This window comes from Sapajus apella, unplaced genomic scaffold, assembly GCF_009761245.1.
Source record: "Sapajus apella isolate SASKATOON/1434 unplaced genomic scaffold, GSC_monkey_1.0 scaffold20, whole genome shotgun sequence".
Taxonomy (NCBI): Eukaryota; Metazoa; Chordata; class Mammalia; order Primates; family Cebidae; genus Sapajus; species Sapajus apella.
In genome coordinates this window covers 26,562,018-26,578,778 of record NW_022436960.1, presented here as the reverse complement: position 1 = coordinate 26,578,778, position 16,761 = coordinate 26,562,018, and the positions used below count along the sequence as shown (strand labels likewise).

Below are 16,761 nucleotides of genomic sequence, written 5' to 3'. Positions count from 1 at the left end.
GCTGCAGAGGTATTTTTCTGAGTTCACAGGGGCAGGAGAGAGAAGAGTCTCATCCAGAAACGTTAAGATGCAGGGAGGAGCTTAGAAAAGTTTACTCAAAATGGGATTTACATTTTTTAAGAACAGTGCAAATAATATAGAGCCCTAATAAAATGTTCAGAGCCTTTGACTTAGTCATTTCTCTTCTGAGAACTTATTCTAAGGAAATCATTCCAGACAAGAAAATGGATGCATGAGACCTGAGGAGGTTCATTGCCAAATAGAAGCAGACTAAATATGGGGGAATGATAAAGTCAACTGACACTCTGATGTGATGGTACAATGTGGGGTCATTTTCTTTTCTTTTAGTATGTATAGAAGTATTTATTTATTTATAGAAACAGCGGTCTCACTCCCTGCCTAGGCTGCAGAGCAGAAGCATGATCTTAACTCACTGTGGCCTTGAACCCCCGGACTCAAACGATCCTTCTGCCTCAGTCTTCCAAGTAGCTAGTACTATGGCATGCACCACCATGCCTGGCTAAATTTTAAAAAAATGTTTTAGAGTTGAGGATCTTGCTACCTTGCCCAGGCTGGTCTGGAACACCTGGTCTCAGGTGGTCCTCTCGCCTTGGCCTCCCAAGTAGCTGGGATTACAGGTATGAGCCACACCGTCAGCTGGGATTGTTTTAAATAGTGTTTATGAAAAGTATGTAACATGAAACAGGGACATTATAACAGGATAAAGCACAAAACTACATAAAATATATGTGCAGAAGGGAGTGAGCAACACTGAAATAATTTTGGTGTAAGTGAGGTGACTAGGACAGTAACTTTCTTTAAAATAATTTGCTTGTTTGAAATGACCAGGCGCAGTGGCTCACGCCTGTAATCCCAGCACTTTGGGAGACCGAGGTGGGTGGATTATGAGGTCAGGAGTTCGAGATCAGCCTGGCCAACATGGTGAAACCCCATCTCTACTAAAAATACAAAAATTAGATGGGAGTGGTGGTGTGCTCCTATAGTTCCAGCTACTTGGGAGTGTGAGGCAGGAGAATTGCTTGGACCCAGGAGGTGGAGGTAGCAGTGAGCTAAGATCACGCCATTGCACTCCAGCCTGGGTGACAGAGTGAGACTCTGTCTCAAAAAAATAAAAATAAAAAGAAGAAATATTCCTGTAATTTAAAAAAAAAAAAATTGCAGGGCGGTCAGGGGCGGGGTGGCACACACCTGTAATCCCAGCACTTTGGGAGGCTGAGGCAGGCGGATCACATGAGGTCAGGAGTTTGAGACTAGCCTGGCCAACATGGTGAAACCCTGTCTCTACTAAAAATACTACAATTAGCTAGGTGTGGTGGCGGGTGCCTGTAATCCCAGTTACTCAGGAGGCTGAGGTGGGAGAATGGCTTGAACCTGGGAAGCAGAGGTTGCAGTGAGCTGAGATCGCACTCCAGTCTGGGAAGCAGAGCTAGACTTCATCTTAAAAAAAAAAAAAAAAAAAATTGCAATGGATGGGGCAGGGGTGGGATTAGAAGGAAGCATGAGCTGCGTTGCTGCAGGGTTTGATTTTCTGATCTGCATGCTGGGTACATATGCGTTCATTTAATGAAAATTCAGTTAACTGTACACTTAGGATATGTGAACACTTCTGTATGTATATTGTACTTCAATAAAAAGTTGACAAATAAAAGAAAAAATGAGATAAGAATATAAAACACATGGTGATCACCTGGTGTTCACTAAGACACACTGTGAACTGCAGTCTGCACCACCTATGGCTAATAGGCTTCCCCCCTAAAATGTTCTGTTGTTAAAAATTAGTGGCCGGGTATGGTGGCTTATGCCTGTAATCCCGACACTTTGGGAAACTGAGGTGGGTGGATCACCTAAGGTTGGAAGTTCGAGACCAGCCTGACCAACATGGAGAAACCCCATCTCTATTAAAAATATAAAATTAGCCAGGTGTGATGGTGCATGCCTGTAATCCCAGCTACTTGGGAGTCTGAGGCAGGAGAATTTCTTGAATCTGGGAAGAGGAGGTTGCAGTGAGCCAAGATTGCGCCATTACACTCTAGCCTGGGAAACAAGAGTGAAACTCCATCTCACATTTAAAAAAAAAAAGTAGTAATGACTATTTTTAAAAGCCCTGTTTTCTGAGATTGTTTGAATTTGAAAACATAGATAGTAAGAAGATAGACTTAAGAGCTTAAAAGATGTAGAATTTGTAAAACCTCTAAATTAGTGGCTCCCACGCTTGAGAATCTTCTGAGTGACCTGAGTGCTTGTGAACACACAGATTGCTGGTCCTTCCCCGGCAAGTCTGTGATGGGTCCCTGGAATATGCATTTTTAATGCGTTCCCAGGTGATACTGGTGCTGCTGGCCCCGTGGAACCTACCCTGAGAACCACTGCCCTAAAGTAACCTTCTAGAATACCAAGCATGGTGGTAGGGAAAGACCATTGCGGAGAAGCATCGAAGCATGTTCTTCCTTCTGCAAAACCGAAGCGTGTGTTAGGCTTTGATCATAATAATCCTGTCACCCAGAAGATATCGGTTCCTATGGTCATCTGGCACTATGGTCTGTGCAGAATAAATTGATTTTAACTGACCCTATTGATGCTTTCCAAAAACTCTAGCTGAAGCTGGTATTGCTGTTGCCAGCTATGAAAGGGACATAGAGGGAAACCCATTCAAGGGCAGAGAAACGCACAAATTAGAACTATTGGCATTATATCTTTAAACACAAGTGAGCGCCTTTCATAGGGGTGAAAAAACGATCAATAACATTTATCGAGCAATTATTCTATGCCAGGCACTAATGCTGAGAATGTTTACCTGCCTTATTTCATTCTCAGAAGCACCTTATGAGGTCAGTCCTATCAGTATCCCCATTGCCCAGAGAGTCGAGTAGAGTAGCTCCCCCAGAACCCCATAGCCTATAATGGAGAAGTCAGGGTTGAAGGAGTGCTCTTGCCCGGACAGACCCTGATGGACACACAGTAACCTCCTCTCGGAACCACCTGAGGAATCCCAGGGCTGTTGGAATGGGCAGGTCAGGGAAAGCACAGGGCTTGTGGGAAGGGTTGGTACAGGAGGTAGGCTTCGGGGAAGGCAGGCATGAGAAGGGAGGAAGAGGAAACAATGTGAAGGAAAACACCCAGGAGGCAAGGCAACATGCCCCATATTTGCTGGAACTCTTAGGAGTGAAAGGAAAGCAACTCACAGAGCAGAGGCCCCAGAGGCTCCCAGATCTGTTATGTCTGGGGCAGATCCTGTCTTCAGGTATAGCTGGATCCAGGAACACCAGGACTCCACCGCTCCTTAGTTTCTGACATCTTTAAAGGGGCATAATAGAAAAAGAAAAGAAACAAGGCCAAAGTCAGGTGGCCAGGGTCTAGTTTTCAATTGCCTGAGTGCTCCGATACCTCCCAGTGGAATGCCTGTGCCAGGGACTTTTCTTCCTCCCCTCTGAGTGAGTATGCCAGGTGGAAAGTGCCCTGCTGGCTCTCCCTAGTGCACTGTCACATTGCTCTGCTCGGAGTCCAGCCTGGTATATGGAGGCTGACAACCCCCTCCCTGTGCAGGCACATCCTGGTACAGCCATGCACCTTTCTAGGGTTCCTACAGGCACTACTGGATTTCCTTCCTCTCCATGAACTCCAAGATACTTGGTTCTCTGAAGCAGACCAGGGATCTGGTTAGTTGCAGATGGGGGAACTGGAAGAAGAGAGAGAGAGTGAGCAAGAGAGAGAGAGCACATATGAAGAGGCCAACTTTGCTGTAGCAGGCTAGAAGCCGTGAAATCAAGTGGGCAAGAGAGATCACTGGGCCAGTATGCAAACCTTCAACACCTAGTGGCCCTACCAGCAGTAGAACATGACCCTGAGAGTATCCTGGACACTGACCAATCAGACTCCTCCTCCCTTTCCCGTGAGCAGAGGTGGCAATATAGGAGAGGGGCTCCCTCTCTTTTTAAGCGTGTGTCATTATATTTGTTGGGACAGATGTAACACCAAGTCCACTGCCTCACACACTGCTTTATCATGGGGATCCATGGCATTAGCTAGCATTGAACGTAACAAGGCTTAACAGATATAGATAAAGAGGCCTGTTGCTCTGCTCTACTGCTCCAAGTCTGCAAACACCTGTCTACCTTTCTGAGTTCTTCCATCCTTAGCTCCAATGACTTGGATTGACCTTATTCATTTCTCCCTTGCCAGGCAGAGAGGAGGGATTATTCTGCCTCTGACTGTGAGCTAACAAGATCCATGAGACAATATCCAGGCAAGGCTTTGAAATGGCAAGACATCTTATACACATGCACCTTATACATGGCTTCCATCCTGGTTGGAGGTACTTCCACCTGGAACCTCCTGCAGGTGTTGAGCAGGGAGCTGTCTCACATCGCTGGTGGTAGAATCATGAAAGAACACATTTGAGAAGCTGCCCCTGTGTTCGTTATATTGAGACTGTCTTACATTGGAGATGGTCCCAGCACATCAAGATCACTTGGCTGCCCAGTGACCTGGCAGGTGGGGTCGATGACATGTGCTGATCCACCTGGGCTGTTGATGATGCCATTCGAGGTGGATGCCTTGAGATGTCCCTTATGATGGGAGGCTGGGGTGTGAGGGGGACTCCAAGGTAGTCAGCTCCCCCTCTGTGAGGTCAGGTGAGCTCAGTTGTGAGACATTAAGTAGCCATTGTCTCTCTATTACCTCCAACGTTTCCTTTGGAGCAGAAAAAGCTAGTGTTTGGATTGCTACATGTTGATGACTCTTCCTCCAAGATTGATAAATTGAAGTAGCATGCATTCTTCTGAGAGTTATCTGGGCAACACCTGGTGTCACTGAAAGATGTATAGGAGAAGGGAAGATTTCCAAGATTGGAGTAAGTCTCAGAGGCTGCAGGAATGGCTGTTCTTTTTACACCTGTTAAAGGACTCAAGTAACAGTGGGGTGAAACTCCATGTCTGAATCACAGTGAAGACTCAAAACCATCCTGTGGGTATCTGTCATGGATGGTCCTAACTATGTGGCCTTAGCGCTAACATTGTAGGGGACTCTATGGCTTTCCATGATGGACCAGACATTGGGTTATGTGGTTGGGGAACTCCAGGGAAGGTGGGCAGAGCGTAACAGGACTCTCAGGTGGCATGCTACAGTCACATCTGAGAAGATACGTTTGGTCTTCCAGGCTCAGAGATGAGATGGGGCAGAGAGGGCAGCTGGGAATGGGAGTTGTACAAGCTGTCACAGTAACAAGGTCAGTCATGGGTTAATGCCTCAGTTGTGCTCCACCCTGGGGGGCTGAGTCTTTCCAAATCTGAGCACAGTGTGGGTGCTGGATACAGTACAGCCAAGGAGATGACTGTGAGAGGCAGGCTCCCCTTCTCCAGAGTTAAGGTCAGGACTTCCACTTGGGAAAGGGGCGGGTGTAACCAGTGTCTGTTGACTGTCTACTATGTGCTAGGCACTGTGCAAAGTGTTTCTTTATACACACTACCCTTCAGCAAGCCATTGTGGAGACTGGAAACATGGACAGTGAGGTCACAAATTGTCCCAGGATCACATTGCTAATGAAGAGCACAACAAGGATTTGAGCTTGGGTCTGCCATACTCCAAAGCCCATGCTCTTCTTTACCAACATCAACATCCCTAGCAACATCCCTAGCAACCGACTTCATACCTGATTTGAAATCCACCAGTGTATTGTTCCATCAAGCCTCCCTACCCATGAGGACGAGTTTGGTCCTGGCTCGCAAGGTGGCTACAAGACCTGCCAGCAAAGGACACTGAACAGAAAGCAAAGGTGATTGGGCAGTTGCTAACTTTTAACTATGGCCTCCTTTGACACAGCACCAGAGCCTCCAGAGGGAATGTTATTCTAAGTGTGGGTCTGATTCGTAGTCCTGATGCTTACTTGTTTGATTACTTTAGAGAACAACTGGTTTTAGAGATACTGTTTTGATTTCCAGCGCATGCTCCGGGGAGACCTACAGGTGCCATAAAGATGTTTCCTGGGTTTTCTGAGGGTGGAGGTGAAGGACTGAGTGGGAATGGGGTGATCCCTTCTTCCTGCTTGCCTACCCCAGAGCAGCTAGGTTTTTTGCTACTTTCTTTCATTTTTTTTTTTTTTTTTTAGATGGAGTCTCGCTCTGTCGCCCAGGCTGCAGTGCAACAGCACAATCTTGGCTCACTGCAGCCTTTGCATGCTGGGTTCAAGCAATTCTCCTGCCACAGCCTTCTGAGTAGCTGGGATTACAGGCACATGCCACCACGCCTGGCTAATTTTTTGTTTTTTTAGTAGAGACGGGGTTTCACTGTGTTAGCCAGGATGGTCTTGGTCTCCTGACCTCGTGATCCACCTGCCTTGGCCTTCAAAAGTGCTGGGATTACAGATGTGAGCCACCGCGCCCAGCCAGTATTTTGCTGCTTTCGATAGCAGGTTTCTGTTTACAGTTTGCACTGAAGAATGACTACTTGGGGCTCTTCTTTAAGGTTTGAAAACCATTGCTTTAAAACGATGCTTTTAAGACCCATTAGGCAAAAACATTTCTGTTTGTGGGTGAGTCACTCTCCACGGCAGCCAAGTGGCTGGTGATTTGTGGAGTTGTTGAGGAACTAGGTCTCCATAAAGACCCATCCTCTAGCCCATCCTTTGATGGTGGGAGCAAGAAGTGCATCTCCTTGGTAGAATGGCTGGATTGAGAATCCAAGGAATGAGAGGAAATGTGCATTAGTTGATGTTGGAAGAAACAGGAAAATAAAACCACCTATTTGGTCTCATTATGGCCTTTCAAACTGGAAGGGGAAGGAATATGGTGTAACAAGCCCTCTTTATTTTGTTAAGGAATTTATTTTACCTCCAAGGGGACCTCCTAATTTCTTGGGTGTGTTTGCAGAAATCCTTCAAGTGCATGTAGCCGGCTTCAGAACTGCTACCCATTTGGACCTGCTCCAACCAAGCAAATTGGCTCTCATGGGGAAATTTTGCTTGGCAGTGGACGATCTTCCTTTTCGTCACCTCCTCCTTCTTCTTCCGGCTGCCCTTCATCTTCTCCAAGTCATAGAAAGTTAAAATTGACCCTTTGGCATCATTCCATAAAATCAATTGGTTTCTTCCCCAATGTTATATTCCTTTTCTCATTTTCTCCATTCAGTGCTGAGAGCACACCTCATTCCAATTGGAAAGAACTTTTCAATTAGGAATGGACATGTCTTGCTAAAACCATGGATGGTGGGGAGAGGGCTGGCCCACACTGGCCTCCCAAAAGGCTTTGTTCCTAAAGTCCTCTCATCCACCAGTTGGTTAGACCTACGCAGATATTTCCCCAGTTATCCACTGTGCTTAGGTTTCCAGGCCTGTCCACAAACATCCCTTCCTTAGTGACAGAATGCTGCACAGGTATAGACTCTGTTGCAGTGACATGGTAGAATGGACAGAGAGCACAGGTTTTGGGTAAGCTAGACTTGGGTTCTAATCCCAGGCTATTTACTGACCTTGAGCGTCTTACTCTCAGAGCTTTAATTTCCTCCTCAGTAAATAAAAGGAGAGTGGTGACACCCAGCTCAGATGAGAGGTGGGCTTGACTTCCCTGCAGTGGGACTAAGTGGCAGAGCACAGCCAGGTACCCAGCCCGCAGTGGGGGTGCAGCAATTGCCGGCTTCCTGTCTGCCTCTTGCTGCCCCTGGTCACTTACTCCACCGGCACAGTGAAGAAAGGGCCAACAGTGAAAATGCTATGGTTTTTATAGTGATTGATCAAAACAGAGGAACCAACCATATGATTGAATAAGAAATAGAATTTCTGTCTTTATTGCTGGTATTTGGCAAAAGGCAGAATGATTCAATTAGAGAAAGGTAGAGTAGATGGGCAAATGATGAGGATGCTGAGGATTCTGTTTCAAAAAAAAAAAAAAACCCACAAAAATGTCCTAAGGACATATGGATAGTTGCCTTTTTCTGTTTCTCAGAACCACCAACCCAACTAGGGGGTAGGAAGAGACAAAGAATAACTGGGGAAAAAGAAGGGTAGCAGGGCATGGCTGGGAGGGACCTTGAGCATGCAACACCTGGATTGGATCATTTTGAGCAAATGTCCTCCTCTATACAACAAAATTATTTTAAAAAATTATTCTTGGTAACAATCATGTAATAATAATAATTGTGAATTTTCCTGATCTGTCGATTAATTTAAAAACAAAACCATAAGCTGTTCAAAACGAAGAATACATTTCTATTTTAAAGGTATTATTTGAATTCATTGAAATTTGTCATGTATGAACTAATATTTGATCTTACCAAGAATTACATCTCATAGTTCAGGCTTTGTTTCATTGTTCTCTATTTTAAATGCAAATAAAAATTCCAAGCCGTCGCAGAATAACCAGAGTGAAGTAACTTGAGTTCTTTGTAAAGACTCACTGTGTTAAGTCTGGCATAGTGGCTCACGTCTGTCATCCCAGCACTGGGGGAGGCTGAGGTGGGTGGATAACTTTAGCCCAGGAGTTCAAGACCAGCCTTGGCAACAAAGTGAGACCCTTGTCTCTACAAAAAAATCAAAACATTAGTTGGATGTGGTGATGCACACCATTGGTCCCAGCTACAATGGAGGTTGAGGAGGGAAGATCACTTGAGCCCAGGAGGTTGAGGCTGCCGTGAGATGTGTTCACACCACTGCACACTAGCCTGGATCTAGGTGGCAGAGCAAGGCCCTGTCTCCAAGACAAACAAACAAACAATCAAACAAGCCCCCCAAAACGAATCACTGTTTACTTCTGAATCTACTGTTTGAACACAGGGGTAGTGCTTCAGGGGCTGAGACACAAAGTGTGCTTAAGTGAGCTTGAACCATCGTGAACCATTAGGAAGTTACTCTGGAAACATTTGTATAGTGTGTATGTCTGACGTTATAACCTCCGGGTGGAATGCAATTTGTATTAAGTGATAGGTAATAAAAACTTGCTAATTTGAAGCTTGCATATATTATTAAAACTCAACAGCAACAGCAAAAACTGTTTAGAACTTAGACCAACGAAAGATTTTCTTGGGGAGGAGTATTTTTATCATTGACATCGTTTAGACTAGCTGGAGCAAGATGATGATTAAAAACACTCTGACTTTTAGTCAGTTTAAGTATTGCTTTTCCATTCTGCACAGAAAATGCCTCTCCTATTGCTCGCCGACATGGCCATCTCCCACCACCCTGCACATGGTACACCTCAAGGTGTAGCAGACTGCTGGTTGCCAACGCAAGAGCCATTCCTGCTTCCTCTTACAACAAAAGTGGATTTGCTTGTCATTAAATGCCAACGTTCTCAGGAAAGGCAAGCCTCTCCCCTACCTTCAGGGAATAATCCTATTTAAACCAGTCATGGCGGCCATTTCTTCTTTGACAAGTGATTGGTTTGGGGTGAGCACATGACTGGATTCTGGCCAATAGGAAGTGAGGATAAGTTGCTGGGGCAGGGAAGAAAGGCTCCTGTAAAAGATTTTCCTTCAGATTAAATTCAAATCAAAACACAGAAATAAATAAAAAACAAACTAGAGAAATAAGAAGTGACCTTTTCCTCCACACAAACACACAAATACATTCACCTCTTTTCTGGATTTGGGAACAGCCCGGTGAAGAAGTAGGATGCTTAGGCCTGCAAAAACCATCCTTCAACAATAGGAGAGCAAGCTGATGGTGAAAGCCAATATGCTCAGGACAGCAGAGCAAAAAAATGAAACTACCTGCCGCTGGAAAGTTTGCTGTGTCATATAATAGACTCTTACCCTTCAAGCCGCTGTCACTTGACTCTCGCGTTGTTGAAGCCAAAGGCAACTTAGAGTTATTGTTGGATGTGTGTGCACGTGGAGGGGAGATGGTCACCCAAGGAAGTAGCAGACTCCATGTGGAGAACCAGGGCAAAGAAAGAGCACATTATATACCTGACCTCACAGGTATGGGGGCAGGAGAGCGAGCCAGTGGTGAAGGGATATTGGGCCAGATGGTTCTACTGCTTGGCTTTAGATGACATACTCTGGACCTGAACATCCCCGCAGCTGAACCAGAACTAGAGTGTTGAAGTGGGTGGGCGGGTGTTGCAGGGCAGGGCCTGGGTGGGCCTCTGCAGAAGAGCGAGTCTGTTACTGGGTGGTGACTACAGTCATTCATCAATCACTGTACTCACTGTGTGCCCCCTCCCTAACCAAGCAGGGGGGTAGTAAATAATACAGTAACTAAATTAAAAAGTCAGTGGCCCTAAGCCATTTGCGGACTGGCACTTTGACTTAGCCCTGGTCCTCTGGAAAACAGAGCCCCAGGGCAAGCATTAAGTCACTGATACTTTGATTGGGAGGTGCAAGCCCAGGGAACGGAGGTGGCGACAAAGGGAAGTCAGGCGAGGAGAGATGCCAGTTCATGAGACGTGATGATGTGTGCTGTGCTGGCCACCACTACATCCAGCCTCAGAGACTTAGCAGGTTGCATGCCTTTTCTGGAAGGCGTATTAAGAAAAAAAAAACACTTGGCTGGACACAGTAGCAGCTCATGCCTGTAATCCCAGCACTTTAGGAGGCCAAGGTGGTAGGATCGCTTGAGTGCAGGAGTTCAAGATTACCCTGGACAACACTGAGACCCTGTCTCTACCAAAAAGTTTATTTTAATTTTAATTTTAATTTTATTTATTTATTTATTTATTTATGAGATGGAGTCTTGCTCTGTTGCCCAGGCTGGAGTGTAGTGGTGCAATCTCGGCTCATTGCAACCTCTGCCTCCCGGTTCAAGCAATTCTCTCTCTCAGCCTTCTGAGGATTTGGGATCACTGGCGCCCGCCACTGTGACTGGCTAATATTTTTGTATTTTTAGTACAGACGGGGTTTCACCATCTTGGCCAGGCTGGTCTTGAATTCCTGACCTCATGATCTACCTTCCTCGGCCTCCCAAAGTGCTGGGATTACAGGCATGAGCCATCGCACTTGCTGGGTGTGGTGGCACACACCTGTAGTCCCAGCTCTCCAGGAGGCTGAGGCAGGAGAATCATTTGAGCCTGGGAAGTCCAGGCTGCAGTGAGCCATGATTGCATTGCTCCACTGCAGCTTGGGCAACAGAGGGCGATCCCATCTCAACAACAACAAAAAAAATCACACCACGAAGCAGTGCACAGAGTGGGAGAAAGAGGAAGAAATTTGGGGAGCTACCCTCCTGAACTTCTGGGTGGTGTCATCAGGCTTCTCAGCAAGCCAAGTCTCAGGCACTGGGAGTGGAGGTGAGATTCCACCCGAGAGGGAAGCTGACCACGAGAGACACAAAAGAAGGCAGTTCAGGGAACCCGAGACAACAGCTTGTGTGCAGCACAGGGCAGTACCTAGGTATTTGCCCTTCCATGGGCAGGGACAACCCATCCCTCCTTGCCCCAGGTTTCTCTCCCTCCTTGTGGGGCTCAGACATGCTGCAGAAGGCCTTTGACGCCCTCCACCTTTCTGCAAGTCCCTTCCACATCCAGTTTGCTTTCAAAGCAAGTGCCTCAGAGCTGAGTGTAAAACTCCCTCTGTGTCTTCAGGAAGCGAGAGGAAAGAGGAATTACTGCTCCTCCCTGCTCTGCTGGGCTTGGTGGAATTACCCCAAAGCAGTGTTTATCATGCCATGAAGCTGGATGCCCATGTTTAATGTGCTCTCTGCTCTGACCCCAGGTGTCTCCCTGCATCACTGCTCTCCAACCAGCGATCCTACAGTCTGTGGCTCAGCTGAGGGTCATTGCTGACAAGTGTATTACCGGTGTTTATCCATATTAAATCTTGTAGCTGTGACTGCCTTTTACCCATTTTTCTAAACTCTCTGGTTCCTCTGTAGTTTCCCTTCCCGCTTTGTCTTGTCCTTCTTGGAAAGGCAAACCCTCCTAAGTCAGGAATTCTATTGAAGCTTGGTGTTCCCAATTGTTTATAAAGAATGAAGATGTTATGGATAGCCATGCTACAAAACTCGAGCCTTCATGTAGAATTGTACTGACCCATTCATAATATATCATTCAGAGCAGCGGGGAGTTCGCCAATGGGACTGCTTTAATTGCAGTATACATCTGTGAAGGTAATGGTCACCCAGCATTTTTCTCATGTAAGAACACAGTTAAAAGCTGTCATCTTGGCCAGGTTTGGTGGCTGAAGCCTGTAATCCCAGCACTTGGGGAGGCTACGGCGGGTGGATCACAGTCGGGAGATCAAGAGCATCCTGGCCAACATGGTGAAACCCTGTCTCTCCTAAAAATGCAAAAATTGGCTGGGCATGGTGGCGCACACCTGTAATCCCAGCTACTCGGGGAAGCTGAGGCAGGAGAATCGCTTGAACCTGGGAACTGGCGGTTGTAGTGAGCCGAGATGGTGCCACTGCATTCCAGCCTGGTGACAGAGCGAGACTCCGTTCCCCCTACCCAAAAAGCTGTCATCTTAACCATGTTTTACATAGGTCTATACTTTATAAAACACTGACATTTGATTTTTCGTTTCTTTGGGTTTTTTGTTTGTTTGTTTTTGTTTGTTTGTTTTGACAAGGTCAGGCTCTGTTACCCAGGCTGGAGTGCAGTGGTGTGATCTTGACCTCTGCCTCCCAGGGTCAAGCAATTCTCCTGCCTCAGCTTCCAGAGTAGCCGGTACTTACAGGTGCACACCATGGCATGCAGCCAGTTTTTGTATTTTCTGTAAAGGCAGGGTCTCATCATGTTGCTCAGGCTGGTCTCCAATTCCTGAGCTCAGGTTATTCACCTGCTTCGATCTCCCCAAGTGCTGGGATTACAGGCATGAGCCACCACGTCCGGCCTTGATACTTGATTTTTCTTAAAACCTGGAAGCATTTGCTATTTTTTTCTCTCCTCACAAAACATTTTACTAGAGCAAAAATGAAATGCATTTTATTCCAAAAAATAATTACGTACGATGAAATTCTACCTTAATTGAGCCATGAGGTAAAACCACATTTGAATGTCTGCAGCGTTGAATTTTCTGTCACCCATACAAGGGAGACAGGCTGTGTCAAGGTGTTTCTTGGCTTCCACTTAACAACAATACCTTACAAGTGTGTGTGGTGCTTTAGAGTTAATTTTCCAAGTGTCCCGTAGTTCATGGTTTCTCTAAAATTGTTATCTTTTAGGATAGACATGTAAACGGAGGTATAATCCGCGAATGTGCAGAGAAATTGTTTATTCTTTCTGTGGCCATTGCTGACCATGGGATTTTTGGAGTTAAAACTATCATCAACCAAAGAGAACTTTTTCTTCTACCAGTGATGAGGCCCTAGAAACAGATTGCTTGCATTACTATTTGTAATCAGCTGTGTTTTATGCTCAAATTGTCCCTAGAGCCTGTCCCCAGAGCCTGTTGCCAGGGTGTGGTGGCTCACGCCTGTAATCACAGCACTTTGGGACCCCAGGGAAGGTGGATTATCTGAGGTCAGGAGATCAAGACCAGGCTGGCCAACATGGCAAAACCCTGTCTCTACTAAAAAAATTACAAAAGTTAGCTGCGTGTGGTGGTGGGTACCTGTAATCCCAGCTACTTGAGAGGCTGAGGCAGGAAAATTCCTTGAACTCGGGAGGCAGAGTTTGCAGTGAATTGAGATGGCACCATTGTACTCCAGCCTGGGCAACAAGAGTGAAACTCTATCTCAAAAATAATAATAATAAAAAATTGTTGCCAGAGTCACAAGAAATTAGATGATAAACTAATATGTGACGTGGACAAAAACAAGGTCAAGTTTCTTTGTTATAAGAAAAAAACTCCACAATCCGCTGTAATGGAAAATATTTAATCAGACAGATCATTCATTCAGTCAATAGCTAGTTGTTCAATGCCTCTTAGCTACTAGGTACATATCAAGGTATGGTATTCCTTCTTTCCCCCTCGTCTCCCTCCTCCTTCTCCTTCATTTTCTTTTTGTGTTTCTCCTAGTTCTCTTTTTTTTCCCTTAGAAATTTGGCAGGGGATAAAGCTATTACAGTCATAATGTGCTCCTATTCTCCTGGTAGTTGGGAGGAAAAAAAGATTTTTGTTTCTATGGAGAAACAAATCTCACTTTCCTCATCCTCCAACCTGCCTGCTCACTGCAGCTGCCATCTTGCATAGGGCCTACAGGAGGAAGAAATCTACGGTAAAGAGAGAACTTTAATATGCTAATCAGCTGTGTTGGTGAGAAGGGATCTCGAGGCTCAGAAAAAGGAAAAATTAATGAAGATTTTAAATATCTAGAAGTTATTCCAAGACCCCTGGTAGGGATTTCAGATAACGAAATGGATGACACTGGTGTTGGGAGGGAACCCAAGCATTTAACCGCTCAAGATGGCCCCTTCATATTTTATCCTTGGTGTCATGGCAGCAGTGCTAATAGGACTTGAGCCTTCTTGCCCCAATAATGGCCCATTACAGCTTCAGGAAAAGCCATCATGTTTCCGCAGCATTTATCTGTCAGCAGGAGACTATTATGGGAGCACAAACTCACATTGTATTAGTGTTATCAGTTAATTATGATCCTTGGGAAGAGTGCCAGCCAATGGGCTAGCAGCCTGCTGACCACCACTCAGGAATATAACTCCATACCCCAAATTCAAGCATGAGAGAAGACAGCAGGTCTGCCGAGACGTGTGGTCAGGGACATTTCCCCTGGCCGGGACCCCATGGAGCACTGTCCCCAGAGATGCGCAGGTGAGGCTCGCCGTCTAGGCCAGGCCCATCTTGGTCACCGTGGCCTGGCAATGGAAGCTCTTCCTGGACACACCTGCCCCAGCCCTCACCTGGGGTGGAACAGAAACGAGCTTGGCTTGCCATTGTCATTCAGACCATTCCACGGAGGCATCCTCCCCATCCTGGGCTGGTGGTAAGAAGTGGCTACACACCATGGGTGTTCCCCAAGGCATCATTCCCACCCGGAAACTTGGGCTTCAGGGAAACGGGGACGGATGAGGGTCCGGGATGGCATGAACAAACCGTTAGCATTCCCGCACTCACTGGATTTAGAGAGCAAGTGGCAGATCTCCAGAAATGCCTGTTGGGTCTTGTCTTTTCGAGAGGAGGCCATCAAGTTCTCTGCTCTCCTGGAGTCAGAGCTGGCTTCACCAGCTTCTGCTAAGTTGCCTGGCTTGAAAGACGGAAAACGTATCCTCCTATTGTTGGTCCTAGGGCAGCATAGGGCAGGGAGGGAATTTGAGGACCTGGGAGACACTGCTTGCTGCCTCATTTGTGCAAAAATGACTGGTGTCCAGGGAGGCTGCCTCAAGAGAGGGAAGATACTACCAAAACTCGTCTCTGTTAAGAGCAGAGATTTTCACCCCACCTTTGGCAAAGAATGCTGTGCTGGGTTTGCCTGCATAGATCATGATGAGACTGCTCTAGTGACCCCTGAGATCTAGGCCCTGGGGTAGGATGGCGTACCCTGAGGGCTTAGGCAGGCTGTGGTGGTGGATGGTTAGAAGAAACCTGGGTTTGTCTAGTTCTCTGACATATTCAGTGCTTTTTGTACCCGGGGAAATAGAGGCATGAGGACAGAGTAGGGGAGGCTGTTTATGAATATTTGTCCTAATTATCTGTCACCTGGAGCATTGTTCATGGTAGGATGGCAGCCTATGACATTGGCATCTACCAATCAGTGCTTCCTTTTTTCTTCCCAGGAAACCACTAGGGGAAGGGTGTGGACACAGAAGCCTGTGTCCCCACTGTCCACTGGGTAAAGAGTGTGTGGATCATGTTGTATTGAACAGGTTTTTTTTGTTTGTTTGTTTTATTTAGATGGAGTTTTGCTCTTGTTGCCCAGGCTGGAGTGCAATGGCGTGATCTCGGCTCACTGCAAACTCCCCCTCCCAGGTTGATGCGATTCTCCTGCCTCAGCCTCCCAAGTAGCTGGAATTACAGGCATGTGCCACCATGCCCTGCTAATTTTGTATTTTTAGTAGAGACACGGTTTCTCCATGTTGGTTAGGCTGGTCTCGAATTCCCGACCTCACGTGATCCACCTGCCTCAGCCTTCCAAAGTGCTGGGATTACAGGTGTGAGCCACCATGCCTGACCTGGACAGTTCTTATCTATCTTCATATTTCTTAAGAAAGAACTCAAACTCAGAGAAGTAGTGGGTAGGAAAAGCAGTGTGGCTGGGCATGGTGGCTCATGCCTATAATCCCAGCACTTTGGGAGGCCAACACAGGCAGATCGGAAGAGGCCAGGAATTCTAGATCAGGCTGGGCAACATGGTGAAACCCCGTCTCTACTAAAAATACAAAAATTAGGCTGGGCGCAGTGGCTCATGCCTGTAATCCCAGCACTTTGGGAAGCCGAGGCAGGCGGATCATGAGGTCAAGACATTGACACCATCCTGGCCAAGATGGTGAAACCCCATCTCTACTAAAAATACAAAAATTAGCGTCTGTAGTCCCAGCTACTCGGGAGGCTGAGGCAGAAGAATTTCTTGAACCCAGAGGTGGAGGTTGCAGTGAGCCAAGATCACGCACTCCAGCCTGGCATGTGGTGACAAAGCGAGACTCTGTCTCAAAAAAAAAAAAAAAAAATTAGCCAGGTGTGCTGGCGGGTGCCTATAGTCCCAGCTACTGAGGAGGCTGAAGTGGGAGGAGGGCTTGAACCCAGGAAGCAGAGGTTGCAATGAGCTGAGATTGCGTGACTGCACTGTAGCCTGGGCTATAGAGCTGAACCTTGTCGAGAAAGAAAGAGAAAGAGAGAGAGCACAAGAAAGAAAGAAAGAGAAAGATAAAGAAAAAGAAAGTGATAGAGAAAGAAAAAAGAAAGAAAAGAAAGAGAAGAGGT

The 16,761-nt window shown here is 46.4% G+C and overlaps 1 protein-coding gene across 1 annotated transcript in view; it reads left to right on the top strand.

The window, feature by feature from the left end:
• Positions 1-16,761, top strand: part of ESRRB (estrogen related receptor beta) — a 184,193-nt gene that overhangs the window by 45,287 nt on the left and 122,145 nt on the right. The window lies entirely within an intron of this gene.